The 18,354-nt window shown below is 39.8% G+C and overlaps 1 long non-coding RNA gene across 1 annotated transcript in view; it reads right to left on the bottom strand.

The window, feature by feature from the left end:
- Positions 1-16,892, bottom strand: part of LOC146544838 (uncharacterized) — a 75,459-nt gene extending 58,567 nt beyond the window's left edge. Inside the window, exon 1 of the long non-coding RNA XR_014881747.1 lies at positions 16,835-16,892. This is a non-coding gene — a long non-coding RNA (uncharacterized LOC146544838). The remainder of the gene's footprint in view (positions 1-16,834) is intronic.
- Positions 16,893-18,354: the final 1,462 nt, after the last annotated feature.

Genomic DNA, 18,354 nt, shown 5'->3' with positions numbered 1-18,354 from the left:
CACAGAGGCTTTGTTACAAAAAAGAATTATTGGAATTTGCAGACGTTAAATTAGCCCGTAGAGGGAGCTCACACCGTCCCATAAATGTACAATAATTGGAACATACTGTAATTTGAAACATTTATCTATTAAGCTCTCTGTAGAGAGGCTACAGAGGTCAAAATAGAGCGTTCCTTACTTCACACCAACCTCTGTGTGCCCATAAAATTTCATTCAAATTAGACTCCATTGACCACGTATTTTGTAGCTTCAACAAACAGAAGAAGAGGTGTTTGGCCGCATTTTCTCCACAACAAGCACGGCTTCTTGTAATCATCATTTGCACCTGATGTTGGAAGAAGAAAGTCTATGCCAGAAGGCGACAAGAACAAAGTTCCGTCGGTCGGATTGTCATGGCAATGCCCTCAATCTCCCCACACGTTCCTCCTGTTCAGGCGGCTTCACTAGTGCTCTTTTTATAACTTGACTAGAGCTCTCTGGTTTTTGCACTACATGCCGTGCCTTCAAAGAGTATTACAATACCGTGCTTGATATTCAAAGGTTGACAATGGAAATTGTTAGCTACTGGACGTTCTTTAATGAAGCTACAAGTAAACAAAGACCTAAATTCCTCTGGAAATGTAGATCAGAAAGACAACTCTGTAGAGGAAAACATCTAGTAAACGTGAGGAAAAAAATGTCTTTCTTAATTCCGTACTGTAAAAGATGGATTGAAAAGGAAAACGTAGCCTTAGCTGGAAAGGTTCTGAACACTTACATTCACTTACATCATACAAATCGAAACAGCGGAGAGCTCTTCGCCTGTACAAGGGAGGTTGCCTTCCCTGAGCCTGAATGCACAATAGAGCAAGATGGTGTGCAAGGAAGTAAGAAAAAATGTTAGCAAAGAGAGATTTTATTTGACTTAACATAATTTGGGACACTCTAAACATTGCACAGATTGATCAGAATTCAATTTTAAGTTGTATTTTCTATACCATAACAGTGCTAGCAAACAATTCATTATTGTGTTGGCTTTGGAAAAGCGAGTGCCTACATCTTTTAGAGATTTGTTTCCTCTCATTTTGCACCAGTAATTTTTAATGTTATTTTCATTTTCTTAGGGAAAATATGATTGTTCTGAGAGCCTCATAATCAAATAATCAAGAACCATGAAGAAAAAGAACATTAGTCACACATGAGAGCAGGAACAGCCCTTTTGGTTAAAGCTTCCACTACTATCCACATAAACCTTGGTAGACTACGCTGTTTCATGAGCATTCAATTAGATTTTATGCATTGTTTTTATCTCCATCAAAGCCAGAATTAACCTCACACACTCTGATTGAACCAAACTGAAACATCTACATACGCTTCCTCTCCGATCCCCCTTCTCCCCCACCAGTATTATATGGTATCAACATATACTAATACATTTTATTTAGTATATAAGTTGTATCATCTTCAAATTTAAAAACCGAAATTGAAGATCTAGTTTTATACTCTTTCACTCTTGGTAATCCTTGCTCACCCAGTGCCTTCATGGGCTCTCAAGAGCTCTGAACCAGCACTATATATTCTTCACAAGTAGTTAATCCAGCTGCGTGAAGTCAATTGAGCACTTACTTTATTGTTTTCCAGGAGCAAGGCTGAAGTGAGGAAGACTGAAATCTGAGAAACTTAAAATATTTAAAAAACTGTGACAAAAATTCAGAGGGCTCTACTGTTTTAAGTCAAGTCGGAATTAATCTTTGTGTAAGTCTTTGTGTGGGTATCCTTAGATATAGCAAATATATAGCTTTGTCTAGGACAGAATGACCATCCTTGAAACTGCTGAAAGCGCTGAAGCAGAGGAAATCTTCATCAAGATTTGGCTGCTTAACTTGTCATCAAAGATGGAATATCCTGGAAATATGTAAACTAAACGTGTTTAATCGGTATGACTGGAGTAGTCAGCAGTAAGCAGTCGTAGATCCAGAGCCTGTGTCGGGATAGTAGTCAAGCGACGGTCATTTGTATAAAAAGGGTCACAGAAAATCCCTGTGTGTGTGGAAGCTTCATGGGAGACCACCTAGCATCCAAATTTGCACATCTTTGCAATGAATCAATATCTGATATCTGTGTATGAGACTGGCTCACTGCACAGTGGGTAACAAACTCATCTTTCGGACAGTGCTATCACAGCACTCTTGTTACTAGCAAGGTCTACAGCAGTAGAGAAAGCTCGTCTGTTAATTCAACTCTGAAAACACCAGGTACTTCTCACAGGCATAGATATTTATCCACAGAGACGTAATTTTGAGTGCCTACAAATCTGGGCTGAAAATACTGAAATTCCTTCCAGTGCAAAATAAAATGCATTTCCATAGGATAAAATTAATATTTCCTGCTGTGTTTTCAGCATTTCTGTTTCCACCATCTCTTTGACATCACGAGGTGCAGAACTAAGAAAAATAAGTATGGACAAGTTTTATTTTATTTTTTTTGGAAAAGCTCTGATTAAGGATCAGCTCCAGCTTTAGCTGCGGCTCTAGGTCAATACTTGTTACACAATTAGTTAATTCGTCGTTACTGATTCAGTGTGGAGTCTCACTCACAGGTGCGAGTGAGATATAAAAAATATAATAAAAATATAAAAGTTTTGGGACCTGATCCTCTCCTCCTCACAAAACTCACGAAAGGGGTTACGCATTTGATTTCTAGTAAACTCACAAAGAACAAACACATCTGGGCTTTCTTGTTAATTTTTCCCCCTCTGAATTTATGTTTAAATTTGTTTTCTTGCTCAGAAATACAACTGTGTTCAATTTGTCCTGTGAAGTAGTTACACAGAACTTCAGTTTAATGCTCTAAACGAAAAATATTTCCACCTTTACGTCTTCAAAGCAGCTATAATAAGAAATAACATTATGTAAAATAGAAATTAATAGCTAATAAACTTCTCAGAATCCAAAAGAAACCTGGAAAAGAGAGCCTGGAGATAAGGCTGAGTCAGTGCCTTTTGTGTAAAAACTCTGTTCTCCATCACTGCATCCATTACCTCCCATGATGCAGAGTGAATAGAAAACTAATGCCAATGGGGAAGAAGGGACCGGCTATGGTTACGGCTATAGTAAAGCAAAGAATAACACGCCGGCATCTGCTGTCCTGTTTTGAGTCCTCCCAGATGTGGTTCTTGTGTACTCATGCAAGTCTTATAAGTAGCTGATAGCTAAGCAGAGCTCACTTTGGGAGGTGCATGATAGTGACGCAGTGATACGGGGTTATTTCCCCGACAAATTCCCCCAGCCTCCAGGAATGTACTACTCAGGAATGCCTTTGCCAATCCAGAGCTGATGTCTGGGTTTTACAGCTTCCAATACTCTTTTTAATTGCTTTATGAACTTTTGTAAGCTTCCAGCATTCACGGAGTTATGTGTGAAAGACAGAGCACGGATGCCCTCTAAGAACACTGGACAAAATGAAGTTAATTTGCTACTTACAGTAGACTAACTGGCTCCCCGTTTCCCCGTGATCACCTCTTCCTGCTTGAAACAGGTTCTGAAGTGTACTTCATACGTATCTCCAAGAAATCAGAGTAATTATTGAAGGGCATGTGTTTAGCATAAAATTACAAGAACTGATGGGAAGAAGATGAGCAGAATTGTGCCATCCTGCCCATCAATCTCCAGAGCAGCAATCTGCACGTTGCACAAGGTCTCTGACCTCTGTCAGGTATCTTGCTGGCCTGCACAAGATGGAGTGAACTTCTTAATAAGAGATATTCTAAAATCATGCATAACTGTAAATTTGTGGCAAAGCTTTTATCACACCAGCTACATTTGTCTCCAAAGTCCCCCCAATGGGAGCTGAGCAGTCAGGTGGCAGCACCAGAGTTACAGCTGTTGCAAAGGATTGCTTGGGCTGTAGCACCTGAATGCGGTGAGATTTCTTTTCTGACACCTTTTTTTTCTTTCCTCCTCTTCCCTCTAATAGGTTAAATACAAAAACCCAGAGAAACTGAATAACGACACATCTTGTATACACAGTATGTGCTGCTTACGTTTAGGGACCATCTGTGAATGTATTTTACGCTGCACACATTCCTCGTGTAATAACAATGATCTGAAGACTGAAATTTGTTGGTTTTTTTCCTTAAAAGTAAATTAAAAAAAAATCCCATTGCAGTTGCAGTGCTAGAAGCTCGAAGGTCAGCTTATTCTAAGTAGGCATCACCGATGGCAGCTAAGAGATATTTTAAGACAGCTTATCTGTGCACAGTATCCATGGGCCGTCCACCTCAACTATTTACATGAGTTCTTCAGGTAGTAAATAGCCACGCTAGCAAAAATGAAAAGTCACATTAGCATCTGCCATACAGTAAGTATTCCGTTCCTTCAAAAATAGGAACCAATTAGTTGTTTCTGTAGGGATAGTTTGTTTTTTTTTAATGTACGTGCCATTGTAGTCTTTTCAAAAGCAAGTATTTGTCTACAAACTTCATTTTTTTCATACACTCCTTTAGGACACACGCAAGAATAGATAAAAAAAAAAAACAACACTTTCCTGTTAAATATCCTTACAGTGTAGTAATGGTGTTTCTAGAATGCAGTTTAAACACCGTTTTCAGTGTATGATTCCACTGTCCTGATACTGCAATCTCATTTCAGATGTTGTATGGAAGCACTTTTGTCTACAAATTGTCTGCTCCTGTTTTTATCTCTTACCTGGTGTTTTGACTCTACTTTCAAGCAATTTTTTCCATCTTTGCCTTTATTAGATGGCTGCAGTTGCTTTTTGTTGTTTCTTTTCCTCTGCAATGCAAAGCCTGCGTTCTGGAATGAAATGCTTGATACTGGCACCGTTGTTTTCTATGTCAGCTCGACCATTTTTCCTTCTATTAGCCCAATTTGTAGCAGTCTGCACAAATAGAAAATGGGAAGCTGCCCACACCTTCCAGCTACTGACTGAATGCTGGCACTTTCTCCCAGTTCCTCAGCGTGTCTGTAACAGGTCTCAGTATTAAAGGGATTGCCTGCACTTTAAATGAATGCAAAGATGGCAAGCCAGTGAGCATAATTTCATTAGCAGTTCTGTATGCACGTATTTTTCCTTGCATACAAGGAAATTTCCCATATTATGATGGCCCCTCATTTCACTGCATGGCGATGGGGGAACAAAAAATAGGTTAAAAAAGCCAAAGAATTTGACACTGGTGCACCACGCAGCTGGCTAACAGCACATCCCACTCACAACCATGTCTGCAAGTGGCAAGAGGACAGGAAGAGTGGACAGAGCACAAAATGCTCGGAGCAAATAAAGAGGACAACAGCCTGTGGCCTTTACTTCAGGAGAAAATGTCTAGTGCCTCCATTTACAGTGTACCTAGAGTTGTAAGCACGCAAAACTAGTCACTATTCCTTATTCTAACCACTGATTGGACTACTTACACATCACTTTTTCCCATATGACAGTATCTGTTGTTTTACTTCTTGACTAAATGGAGCATGCAAGTCAGTCTACGTGCCATTTACAGTACGAGTAGATGTAGCAGTAGGTCTGTAATTGCAGCTGGAGACAGTGATCTTCTTCCAGAAAAAAAGTAGCAAAAACCGAATCATTCTTCATTACCTCAAATAACACAACAAAAAAAGTTTATGTTATGACTGCAGATCTTTTATAGTTACATGTGAGGGCTGCTCTGAAACTGACGCCTCCTATTTTATGATGTTGGCTTGTGACACCAGAGATGGATGTTGGTGGTATGGCAGTAGAGAATGATCCTTCCCAGCAGTATTCCATTACATTTTGTTGCTGTGTGACAGATGGCAGCAAAGGGGCAGTGATAGAATGGTGTCTGAGATGGAAGTGCATGTGAAGAAAAGATGTGTCTCTGGATTCCTCCATGTGAAAAAAAATGGCATCCACTGATATTCATCAACACCTGCTGAACATTTATGGAGACCAAGCAGTGGATGTGAGCACAGTGAGGTGATGGGTGATGCATTTCAGCAGCTGTGACAGCAACAGTGGATCACCTCCACTGGTGCAGATGTTTATGAGTGTGATATGCAGATTCTTGTTCATCGCTGGTGAAAATCCAGAGGTAATGGTGGGGACTATGTTGAAAAATAGTGCTTTTTAGCTGAGAGTTTGCTCTATCAAATTGTATTTTTCTGCTCTTTGTATCTGTTGTATCTCCCGTGGAAATAAATAGGAGGCATTACTTTTAGAGCGACCTACATAGTCACGTTAAAGCAAATAATCTGACCATTGCTAATGGAAAATTATGCTATTGATATTAAAAGCAGTGTAAATCATAGACAAAAACAAGAAACTGAGCAATGTGATGCCAGTACAGCTCATCTACCTCACAATGAATTTGTTCTTGGGATCCAAATTACTCGTATGAGAAAGTAGGTTAAGTGTAGAGAGAGTTCGTAACAGGATTATATGGAAGAGGAAGACATGTCACATCTGAGATGGCCTAATAAGAGAAGAGCAGCCCAGAATATAAATGGCTTGTGCAATATAATGAAGATTTTCTGACAAAATTAGATTGTCATTCTAGAACCAAAAGCTGAATTACTGAAAGCTAATGTCAAATAGGATTACGTAACATGCCTGGAGATCCTAGGTATGAAAGTAAAAGGCAGGATACTGTGATCACAGGAAGGAAAGGTCTATAAATAAGCAAACAACTTCCTAACAACCACATCCAGCAAATCTTCTGGCACAAAGTTCACACTGGGAAAATTCAGGGCCAGAATCTCCTGTCACTTACTGCTCTTTCCCTTGGTAACAGCACCACTGAAATCAATAGTGTTACATCAGGGGTAAGATTAATCTGTCTCCTAGTGTTTCATGAAGCTGGAAGACAAAATTAATGGAAATCCCTAATATAATATAATTGACATGAATGCTATGGAGTCTGTCCTGCACACAGATCCGTCAGCTTTGGTCTGCTGGCATAATTAACTGTTTTCAGAGCAAAGAGTTAGCTACTCAAGGCAGGGAAGTGAAAACACGATTTAATACAAATGATAGGAAGAGGAAAAAAAATCTAAGGTCTATACTAATCATATCAGGAAAATGTTAATTCTATTATTATTGTTGCAACAGTAACTAGATGTTTGTCTGTCTCCAGTATCAGTTTAGAGCATTTGTAACCATGGAAGCTGATTCCAAAATGAGATATTCTGTTTTCTCACATTACACTTGATACGACGAGTTCTGATTCATGAGAGAATCAAATGTTTTTGGCAGCCTTGGGTTGTAGTTGTTGTAAAAAAGCAGACAACTCGCATGCTTTGCTTACCTGGCAACACCTTTTTAAAAATCAAATCAGGCCTTAAGGTTGGGTCTCACTGAACATCCTTATTAGAAGGGTGGGTGGCCTCCTTAAGACAATTACCACTGATCGCCTCTTAATGGTGCTTTAGGACTACTTGAACATTAAAAGAAAGGTCATACAAAGCCCCTGTGTGACATCTTGCAGGGCACCAGAACTGTAATGGAATCATAGATATTAACTCAGGCATATAGATTGTTCTTGTTGCTGCTCCTGAGCTGTGGAAACAAATAGGTTTAATGTGTGTTTGAGGTTAGTGAGTGGGATCAGTTAATTGACTGATCAGTTGCGGGGGTGAGGCGAGATCATAATACTTTCCAAAATTACATCAGGTATGACTTACAAAAAAAAAAAAAAAAAAAAAAAGCAGCAACTGGAGCCTCGGAGGGAGGCTGTGCTTAGATGTTCAGAGTTCAGTATTTTCCAGGGAAGTTCATGAGTTCCAAAGTAAGATGGGAAGGAATTATTTCCAGTATGCTTTATGTGATTAGGACAAATTTTAAGGTTTTAGCAAGGTTCTTAGGAAGGTGTTAACAATGGCTGGTGGACTCCAAAAGACAAGTCAATAAGTTTTCAGTGATTTCAAGAGTATTTCCTTTCCTGCAGTTTCCTGCCTTGAATAATTGCTGAGTGTATTGTTTTGCAAATGAGCCATTTGCCCAACTTTCTTGCAGTTAGAACCAGGGGAGAAAAAGGAGTAATTTTTCTTTAATAATGCATTAAATCATCTCTCATAATAAATTAAATCATTCTCTCATTACAGTGGCAGAGCAAGATCCAAAACCAGTGCTGGCATGAGCAGCAACTCAGTGTCACCAAAATGGTGACCGTTACTACAGCCTTCCAAAGGTTTGTGTACAATGGAGTCTGTACAAAGCAACAGAAATAGTGTTATCCTGAAGAAATTTAAGAAATGTTAAGACTGCCTTATAAGTAAAAAATCTACATTAGTGCAACAGGCAACCAAAACACAAAATCCTCTTGGGCATTTATTTGCGTAGGAAAAGCCCAACTGAAAGCCTCTTGCAGAGGATGGTATGATAAAATTGTTGCCATGTTCTATTCCATCTATAACATGGTTATTTAAAATATATGTTCACTGAGCTAATAGATTCTCCTGAATCCAAAACTAAATCCTACAACACGCAACAGCAGAGCAGGCTTAGATTAATGCTTGAAAGAAACAAACTCACTGATGTATTAAACCTTCCAGGCATTAAGAATATGGCAGGTTGCTGAAAGCATCAGTGAAAAGAATCTTTTTATTTTTCCACACTTGATCCAAGCAAGTAGGTCTGAAGGGACTGAAAGACTCCTCTGCCTTAAATTTTGTCACGCACTGCATCCCTAATGACAAATCTATCTTAAACATATGTCCTTTGCATTGGCTCTGCAAACAGTACCATCATGCACTCCACATCACTCTGAATGTGGGATTCACTTTACAACATGCCCTCTATTGCTTCATCATTTCCTTTCTCAAGATATACAAACAATAAGGAGCTTGATAAAGAATTAACTACACTTTCCTGATTGAAAAACAATATAAACACCGAGATTTTTCCTCCACTGATGGGTGATAAAAATTGCTAAGTGTTATTTTGCAAGGATTTTGTGTTATTTACGACGTGCTATTTTTGTTAATTTGCCCTGTTATGGCTTTCTAAAAATAGTATGCTGAAGACCCAGTTCTGTTTGTTTTTGTTTTTGTTTTTGTTTTTTTTTTGTTATTGTTTTTTGCAACACATACATGTAAACACATATAGAATTATTTGAAAACTGCTTTTGTCAATACACACAGAATTATAGGCAATATCTTTCACTGGATCACTCAACTCAAAATAATTTCATGTTTAAATGCTTAAATAATTTCTTCACTTCCCCCCTCCCTCCAAATCTTCAAGCTTCCATCAGAAAACTGCCTGCTGGCCACAGTTGCTCGTGGTACGATGTCATCCTAACAAATACATGCAAGGCTGTTTTTTCCCTATAATTTTACTGTGATTTGGACTATTCAGCCTGAAATATGAGTTCTTATGGTAGCATCCTCATAACAGTTGAGATTCTGTATTTTTCGAACCTAAAACCACAACTTAGGCCATTAACTCATTCACACGAGTCTACTTCTACGTGTTCAATACGGTGCTGAATTTTGAGCTCAGCTTGGAGCTGGTGGGATACATTCAAGATAAAGTTCCATGTCATCAGTTCACCTCATTGGATTCAGCTCCTTCACACAACACTCAAAGTTGTTTTGGACCCCTCCAAGTCACTCTGCCCAAGGTTGCTATGGTTGGTTACCATAATGTGCTGTGTGCCATTCCCTGCGGGTGTTCTGGGCACAGTCAGGCAGTGTGTTTAGGCACCTGAGTCCTTCTCACCAGCAAAGGATGGAGGACAAGACAGCCCAGCAGTGGGTAGTTGAAGAAGAAGCAAAAAAACGTGCTTAAGAATTTCTCTCACACTCCAGTGCTCACAGAAGTGGCAGCAAATTCTGATTTCATGTTAGGTCCACCCTGAAGCCAGGAGCAGCGCCCTAAGGCTGTGTGATGTCCAGCTCCACTGTTAAGTGCTCTCTGAAGCGAAGGCATGGTGTCAGGGCTGTGTTGTGCACACAGGCAGTGCAGCAACAACCCCTGCAAGGCTCTGACACGTTGCCTGCAGCAAAGCCTTTCAGGTGGTGCTTTGTCCAGTACAGGCCAGCATCAAGACAGATTTTTACAGTGCTGTAAGCACAAGGCCTCTTGCTATCTTGGACATTTATCACTATTCTAATATGTTCTCCAATACATCTACGAAGATGCATGAGAGCTTAACTCACTTTTCATTTGTACTTTTTCTCTGGGTCTGGAAAGCTTTTAGGATAAGCGTTGAATTCTGTCTTAATACACCAGAGATTGACAGCACAGGCTAATCACATCCATGGTATGTCTCAAGTTTAAACTGAAGAAATCCTTTACATTAGGAGACAGAATGGCAGAGAGGAATATGTCAGAATAATCAACAACAAATGGTCAGGGAAGGAAGTCATCTCCTCCAGTGGAGAAGATTTAGAAACAAGAAGCCTCTTCTCAAATAAGTAAACAAATAAATTACGTACATAGCAACATTTTGTGATATAATGTACCATCATGCAGTATCTCAGAGCTGCAAGGACAGAGCCAATGTCAGGTGCAGAAATATGTGACTGTATTTCAGGTTTAAGGATTTGCATCTGATGTTTTTTTTTACTTCTACGAAACACCCCCATACTTCTAAGAAAGGTCACCCAGCTTTGTGTGGGGAATTCTCAATCAGGCAGCAGGTGTAAAAGGCCTACATATTTACATATGTTCTGGGTTTGAGAATGGGAGAAAATGGGCTGCCTTAGAGACCACAGGAAGAGACAGAAATAGAGGTGACAGTGTAAGTACCAGAGGCAGGATGACCAGCAATGTCATTAACGTGAGGTATCTCCAGCTAAAAATCGATTATGCAGTCATTTCTCAGGAAGATGGCTTATGAATTCAATTCAGATAATTTTTCATGTCCTATAGGTGGAAGCCACGCTAATAGACGGAAATGAGGGTTCTCCCCAGTTGATGATGTGAATATTAAGGAGAATTAAAAATTCTTCCTTTCGGAAGAACTGACTGCAACACCTGTGATAGGCACCTCTGCAGAGCTGTGTTAGCTCGAAACTGAATGTCACACAGACTCTTTCAATCACGTGATGGGCTGCAACAAAAGCCTCTGTGTCCAGACATCCTTTTTTCCTAGAACAACAAAACCTGGACTACGATGTATAACTTATATTCCCTCGAAGTATTTTCCATTTGCTGGCCAATGTCTTCTGGCTCACCTCTGCTTTTGTCTGTGTGAAGGCTGACCCTGCTATGACCAAACCTGTAGCCTTAGAACCCATGGAAATAACGTAAGGCATTTGTACCTTCCCTTTAGTTCAGATGTTTCTTACTGCTGGAACTGCTATTCCTACAGGATTAATTATAAATAGTTATCTACTGATATCTACAGTAATACATTTTGCTTCCGAGCATGCACCAGTGAGTTTTATAATGGGTTGTGTATACGCTGCAAATGTTAAACAATATTTTTGTTGATAAATGACAGGCAACTTGTGTTTGCATTTCCCGTGAGATTTAATGATGCGATAGGATAGCTGGATGGAAACTGGGAATTAAGACTTAGTGCCAAAGCCATCCCCAGAAAGCAGGCACAATGCGTATTAACTAAATCAAGGTTGAACCCATTTACTCATATTTTGGTTACTGGGATCAAAATAATTTTGCTTTTACTATGACATGTGGCTTCTAGTCCTTTTTTCTTTCTCCAGAGCATTGCTTTTCTCCCCAGGAGTAAAGGGTCCTTCTGACTTCCCAAGCTGTTCTGGAGCCCTCTGCTACCACCAGCTGTGGGAAGATGCTGCTCTGCCATGTGCCAACCAGCATCGAAACAACTGCTTCACTCTCACCAACTTTCTTATTGACCAACTCAACACCACACCTGCACATCCACAGAGATAATTTCATAGAACTATAGGAATGCCTTGAGACAGAAGGGAGCTTCAAAGGTCATCTAGTCCAGCTCCCCAGTCTCCCCCTCTCCAGTGACCCATGGGCTGCCACACTTTGAATAGTGAAAGCAAGTGAGTTGTTCACACTGGCAGGGAAGTTCAAGCAGAACTACAGGTTCCCAAATATTTCGCATTCTAGGGAACTGATCCTGCCTCACACCCATCATCCAGAAACACTTTGCTCTCATGATGTTCGTAATGCTTGCTTCTATAGTGCTTAAAAGCTTTAGGAAAGCACTGCTATGTGGGACATACCCACACAAGAGTTAGCCAAAAGGTAAAAGCCAAATATGGCAGCAAGGGTAGAATTTCTTCACAAAAGCTTTGGCTTATTATTTGCAGAACATCAGTGCATAGATGGAAAAGAACTGAAAAATCTTTTGCATTTTATTAGCTGAGCAGTTCTATTTTCCAAAACAAATACAGGTATTCTCTCCTAAATGCCAAGAGCACTGAAGAAAAAGTTACTCTGTTTTCAAGCTACAGCGTATTTCTAAATGACACCACGTATTCCTCAGCCTCTTCATTTTTTACTGTACCCTAGAATTCTATTTTGAAAACAAAGAGGTGCCCAGGCTTCCAGGGATGTAGAGGAAGATCCAAGATTCTTGTTGTTATTTTCCCTATCTTCCTGTGAGCCTTGTCCATGGCACAATCTGCTGAATTCATTTTACGGTGATATTTTGGTGTTTCTCTCTCACACAATTTTAATGTATTTTAACTGACCAATCTTAAATATGCATAGACCTGTTTTTCTGAACTATTTGAAGTCTTAGAGCTTTACATCTCTCTCTGAATCATTACAACAACACCTGATAAATATTCTTATGTATATGAGAAGAAAATCTCTTAGTGATTATTTCCTTTCCATACAGTGGGAGGCGGGGAGACAGAAAGTTACGAGTTAAAATAAGCTTCCTACAAGGAGAACTTTGTTTGTGGAGCATTGACCAGAAATTAAAATGATCCCTCAAAAAATGGGATCTGCACGTCTGTGCTGCATAACGATGGGAGTTTTCTGATTGCCACCAGAGGGAACAAAACTGTGCAAGAGAACACGAATGCTCATGATGTTACCTAATGCACCTTGCAGCTCAGACTTGTTGCTGAACGTGCTGTGAGCATACACAGACTTCTGCATGCCCATCTGCCTAAACTTCATTAACAGTAAACAGATATGTTACTTTAATATTTAAGGCATCACTGTAGCATTTGTAGACATTTACTAAAAAGAGTGATGTTCTTCTCGTGGACACTTACAAATGAAGTCTGGAAATTATTTTAAAGAACGGAAAATCATGAAAAATTATTTTAGCCTGTGATCCCACCACCCCAGCTCCCTGTCCCACACACAGCCCAGTGCTCCACCACCAGCAGCCCCGGAGCAATTTCTAATGCTGGGTTATCAGCTGACTCATTTCTTGATGCAATGTGTAAATAGCCTGAGATCCGAACTTTAAATCACAAGAGTGAAACTGTGCACAGCACTCAAATTTCATGGTTAACTGCATGTAACTGAAGCAGCACTTTGGAGCTACCTGGAAAATAATGTATGTTTATGCTTAGAAAATAGATCCAAAAAACCCCACCACCTTTAAGAGTACTTGTGCAGCACATCTGCTCTCAAGATGAAATTTACATTTGTGCAATAAAGCAGTGCAGCCTCCAGCTCTGCGCAAAATAGAACTTAAATGGGATTTGATGATGCATAAGTCTTTGCAATATCTCTACTTGGGACAAATCTCACCATGTTCTCTTCAATGTCATTTATTTAGACTTAGCAAAAGAAAAAAATATTTCTTTACTCAAAAGAAAGGGGCTGACTGCTGGCGAGGGAGGCTGTGCTAACCAGGTCTTCAACAAAAAAGTTTGTTTTTCAGGTTCCTTTCTCAGGACAGTTAATGCCCCTGCTTAAAACTAATAAATAATGAAGTGGAGCTTTTAAGTAAACCAAAAATAAGATTAAACACCACTAGAAAAGAAAAAAAGAAAAAGTATGATTATTTTAATCATCAGAAGCATGGTCTTGTGGATAAGGCCTTGGGACTGAAAGAATTTAGATTCACTGGCTGTACCGTCACAGACCTCAGCTGTGACCTCTGGCAAGTTGTTAAATTGCCTTGTCCACAATTTCCCCCTCTGAAACACGGACAGATGCAGCTCCATCTGTACTGAGGGATGTGTAGCCATGTGGGCACTGCCACTTCTTGCAACATGGCAGCGTAAGTCACCGTAGTGGGTACAGTGGAGAAGGTGTAATGCCTATCACAGCTCACAGAGCTGGTGTAATTCTTCCTTGGGACTTCTCCAGTAAAATTGTTCCCTTGTGAAATGGAGTTCTTCATCTGCCTTTTTCTCCAAACCTTTGTCCAGTTGCTAATTTACCTTTTCAGACCAGGAGTTTTTCCTCATCACGTACCAGCAAAGTGAACCTTATCCACAGGCTGCATCTCCAGGCCCCTGCCCACCCCCCCCCTCCCTCCCCCCGCAATATTAATACTCCTACCTTTGGTTAACCCATCTCTTGCCTTGAAATCCACTGAAATGGCTCAATAAATGGAAAGGACAACAGGAGGTCTTGGCACCCCAGTACTTAGAATCAACTCATCTCCTCCTACCAGCTTCATGCTCAGTAAGATTAAAATCAGGGGGCTATGGCTCCAAAGCTGCAGAAATCAGTTTCTTTCACTAATCAGCTGCTTCTGGAGGCAGGAGACAGTGGAGCACATCACACCTCGACTCTTAAGTGAGCTGCCACTTCCACAAAGGCGTCCAAGTCTGAATGACAGCATACAAGTAGGCAAATGATGACCTTGTGAATGGATCTCTTTCCAAACACAGAACAGCCTCGAAGTCTGTATAAGAAAAGGTTACAGCTTCACTTATTTGTGCTTGCTTTGACCTGAGGACCTGTAAGAATGACTGCGCAGGGAAAATATGCAAGATAAATTGTTCCATGTCTCAGTACAAGACACGCAACCACATAGGAGGAAAGAAAGAAGATACAATTCTGAATCTTTTATCTAGCTGAAAACTGACCTTCCTTAGCTTGAAACTGCCTGTAGGAGTCCCAGGACAGGTTGTTCTGACATTCTTTTAACATCGTTTCATCAGCACAGCCAAAACTAATCACAAGAATATTACCCGATGACAGGTGCATTTATTCTGTCAATTAAATCAGATGGTTAAATCGAAATGTGCCCCAAATCTCTCTTGTTTGCATTATCCATATTGGCATTTCTTGGCTGTGGTTCATTGCTGGCTGGAAGTCATCCAGCCCCTGCAGAGTCACTTTGCAATACTGTGCCAGCAAGTTTCCATGCTCTGCAGCAGTGGTTACAATGAGACCAGCATGGTTCTACAGGACTGACCTGAAATATTTCACTGAAGTAAAAAAAAAAAAAAAAGAAAGAGAAAGAAAAAGAAATTAAAAAATCCCGTCAATGAAGAAGACTTGAATCAATGTTTCTGAAGTGGGGAAGGATAAACCAGTTCACAGCAAACCACCATTGGTGTGCACAGAATGAATAGACTCTATAAACACAGGACTGCTATGTAAGGATGAAAAGTAACCTAACCTCATTTTAAGACATTTCTTTAGAACATTGTAGGTGGAGGAAAAAGAAGGTGTTGCTTTGTTGTTTATAATCCCTCAGAGAAAAGAATAGGCATAAAGGCATAATCGTAATATACATCAACAAAAATGTGGAACTATCTAAGAAATGAAGAACTATCTCCTATTACCTAATTATCCAAGAAGTCTCTAAGCAGAGGGTGAGACTACATAAAATGTTCCATGAAAGTTGCAATGGAGCATGCTAAAGATGAGGCCAGGTTTTTCATTTTGGTTTTGCAGTGTACATGCCAGTGTATTACAGCTGAGATTTCTCTTCTCTGCAGTAGTAGTGGCTTTGCAGTACCAAGAAGTTGGACTTTCTGTTTTTTCTCCTCTATTGTATTTGTGATGTTAATAATTTGCTGAGTGCTCAACCCATGAAGAGTCACACTCCCTTTTGTCACTGTGAGAAATGCTCTCTAGCAGGGTGTTCAGTCCCAAGGCAAGGTTCTATCAGCAGAGGGACAGACAGGCAGTTCACAGCTTCACCTCCCTAGGAAACTCCCATCTACTTCTGATCTCTTTCCCAGCCTCCAGCCCCATCCGTTGCCTCCGCATCCTTCCCACTTCAGAACGATCCCCCACCGTCAGCTCTTCTGCAGAAGACACAGACAATTCTGAGTGCAGTTCCTTACTTAAAGATGGATGAAGCCCCGAGCTACGGCCAGGATATACGGAATGATAAATGCATGAAAGTAATGCTTTGTTATATATTTTCTTAAGTTTTGCTTCCTGGCCTGAAACACTTCCCCTGCAGTCTGATTTAGCAAACATTTACACATTTGTTCATGGATAGAACTACTAGCAAGACAGGTCTCTGTGAGTTTTCACATTTAAGTATATTTTACTATTAGGTTTTAGAAACTGTCTTGGACGTCTTGCTGTCTTGAACTGAGAAGTAAAAGGCTTAATCCTGCAATCAAGAGCATCTGTACAACTGAAAAAAAAAAAAAAAGAAAGCCAAGGTGAGTCCTGAATAACACAGAATATAGTCCTATAAAACATCTGTGAAAAGTACAGGGATGTTTTTGCTTTCAGAGTACGGCGCCTATCCGGGCAGCAATGAGATCTGGACAACTCACTAACGAGCATTTTTTCAAGGCATTACATTCCTAAGTCATTCACAAAGATTTAGTTGCTCATTTCCCACTGGATGTAGAAGGAGCTGTGTGGCAAAGTGCTTTTGTGCACTGTGAAAATGAAATAAACCGAAGATATATTTGTCTTTAAGTTCAGTGGCTCAGTGTTAAGCTTAGGAACTGTAAAGCAAGAAACTGATAATTTACTCCTCAAGTGTGCTCCTATTTATCCAGAAGACCATAAAGTCATGCCTTACTTCTGTGCACATGCGGCCAGCCCCTCCAGATTTGAGTGCCCATGTCAGATCAACAGGATCTCTGGCATCCCAATAACTTCTGCTGTGGTCATAAAATAAAAATGCATAATTAATCATTTACGTCCATTTCCCATTTTTTGAAAAGCATCATAACAAGGCTGTAATTAGTGATATACAATTCACTATCTGAAAGTTAGTTCATGAGTCATTTTCTGATCACTGATGTGGTTTCACGTTCCTATGCAAGTGATAAGCCATGAAATGCCATAAATCTACATACTGCTATTGTTAATTCCTGCATCTGTCCTAAGTCCAACAGGACGCAAGTGCAAACATTTCCACATCAGTGTCAAACTCTAAGACTGGCTTTGAAGTAGCAAGCACACATTGTTTTTAAACAAGAGAAAGACATGTTCAGCAACAAGACTTTGCATTAAAGGCAAGTCGGCTTATCTTGTCAGTGCTGTTCCCACCATCTTTTCTTTCTACTCTAAATAGTTTAATTAGGAAGTCGTATCAAAATCTCAAGGAAAGCCAGGTACACAAGAGTACTCTCTAAGTAAATTCTCTTTATTTCCCTAGCCACCTGAAAGAGAAGAATGCTTGCAACGTGTTATTTTTTTTAAACTTGCCTACCTACACTGAAAAGCTATTTGTGGCCTGCAAAGCAGCCCACTGGAGTTTCGTGCATAAAGAATGCACTCTTACAAATAATCAATCACAGTTCTCTTAAAGACTTGCCAGACTTATGCTAAAAAAAAACGTTTAAAAGATACCTTTTCTTGCAGCTCCACAAAGTGTAAAAAAAAAGGAATGGCTCATTTCAGTCTTAAAAACCAATTATTGTTACCCTTTTCACCCAGATTAGTGTATTCCAGGGAGTTATCCCAACATAAGAGAATACTCAAGACTTCTCCCCAACAAATTATACTTAAATTAGCTTTATTTTCATGTCGCACTACTAGAATTTAAAGAACAATTGGAAAATCCTGGGGTTTGTTTTGTGTTTTTTTTTTGGTTCTTTTTTGCCAAGACGTTAATTTTTTTCTACTGAATGATTTTAACGTAGCATTGGTATGCAATATGACATTGCATGGAAAGCCATGCAGAGGGTGCAGTAAAAATGTGTAAGAATAATCAAAGAACTAGTAAAGTGCAAGTCAAAGCATAAACACCTTTTGCTTTCATTACACAGAAGAGACATACACAATATCTATCACTGTAAGAATAGTCTAATAGGCATTATATAATTTGGGTGAGAGGAATACAAGTCTACCTGTCACATTACAGACTGTATTTAAAAAAAAAATACCACATGTACGACTTTTCTTACTTTCTCCTGCATTCCACATGCTTCTGATTTACCAATAAAGCTAATGCCCATTTAGTGGAATATGTTGTGAATCGACTGTACAGCAATATTAAGTAAGGCAACCATATGTTTCCTCCTCTTGCCATACTGCTTGAAACTGCCCCTGCCTCTTGGTGGATTAGATCCCTCATCAGCTTGCCTGGTGCTG

Source organism: Meleagris gallopavo, chromosome 2, assembly GCF_905368555.1.
Source record: "Meleagris gallopavo chromosome 2, MGAL_WU_HG_1.1, whole genome shotgun sequence".
Classification (NCBI taxonomy): Eukaryota; Metazoa; Chordata; class Aves; order Galliformes; family Phasianidae; genus Meleagris; species Meleagris gallopavo.
The sequence above is the reverse complement of the archived record's forward strand: the minus strand, read 5'-3'. Positions and strand labels throughout refer to the sequence as shown.